Genomic DNA, 1,368 nt, shown 5'->3' on the forward strand with positions numbered 1-1,368 from the left:
TTTAAAAATTTAAAATAGATGGCAGGGCGGCCGTCGGTTAGCCCCCCCCCCCCCCCCCGGGCCAACGATTAGCAGCCCTCGACAGGGGTATTGCCCCGGCTGCCCCTGCGGTTATTGCGGCACTGATTTTTGTATGCAAATACGGAAAAATAATTCCCGAAAAATTTATCAGTTATCAACCTTAATTGCTAATGCCTATAGGCATATAGTTTATATAAACATTAAACAATATGATATAAATAATAAATTTATGCTTGAAATAAAATATATTATTATTATGTTATAGGATATAGAGTATAGACAATATAGACATATCCGTCATTCTTGTCATGCTCACTATAGTTTATCATTGATGAAATGATGTATATTTAATCAATGGTAATATATTATAGTACTAGAGTACCTATGTTTGTGAATATTTAAATGTGCCTTACTTATACGTTTTGCTTGATGCGTATACTTGAGCTTAAATCTTAATATAAACCAGTGGCGTAATTGAGAATGTTTCATGGGAGGGGATCAAAATAAATTTGTATGGCAAACTTGTGGGGGGCTTTGCCCGTAATACATCATCAGATTTCTCTGTTTCTTTAAATAATATACATGAAATTGTGTAGGTAAAATTATTATTAAATATTATGCATTATTAATTATTATTATAAATTATTAAATTCTATTTTTTTTAATAAACTCATTCAAATTTTTTATAAAAATTAATATGACATAGATACCTAATAGTTGATTGAATAAACTGCAGTGACTGCAGTTAAATTTTAATACATTTTTTAACTGGTGTTTATTTAATTTTGCATAATTTTAGCGCGAGTTGTAATACTAATTATAAATTATAATAAGTGTATAAAATACGTCGTACATATTTTGTACGATTTTAAAACATTTAGTTCCGGGCCTAATAATGTTTAGTATTTTAAATAATTTAAAATTGTAATACCTACGTCAATTCCAAGCTTCTTTTTAAAAAAATTCAATGGAGTACTACTAGTTGCTGGTAGCTTACTTTTTTTTTGCTCCATTTTTCTTTTAGCTTATAAAAATAAAATCAATTACTAAGTTGTGTGACAATGTGACTATGAGGAAATGGCACAGTGTGTTCTGACTGTGTAGTGTCCACTGTCTATACTTAATCGTAATAATCAATGTATAAAGTGTCGGTGAGCGTTCGTAGTATTACTATTCATTCTACGAAATGTAAATCTTGAAGTTACATTTTTATTATTATAATATGTTTTTGGAATGGGGGTTTTTCCCACTATCGAATTACTTACTGCCTATAATGTGTATGCATGTATTGTGTAGGAAGTAGGTACTGTAATTTGGTACAGTGTGTGCAGGCACAAAGTGTTATTA

Source organism: Acyrthosiphon pisum, chromosome A2 (genome assembly GCF_005508785.2).
Source record: "Acyrthosiphon pisum isolate AL4f chromosome A2, pea_aphid_22Mar2018_4r6ur, whole genome shotgun sequence".
Lineage (NCBI taxonomy): Eukaryota > Metazoa > Arthropoda > Insecta > Hemiptera > Aphididae > Acyrthosiphon > Acyrthosiphon pisum.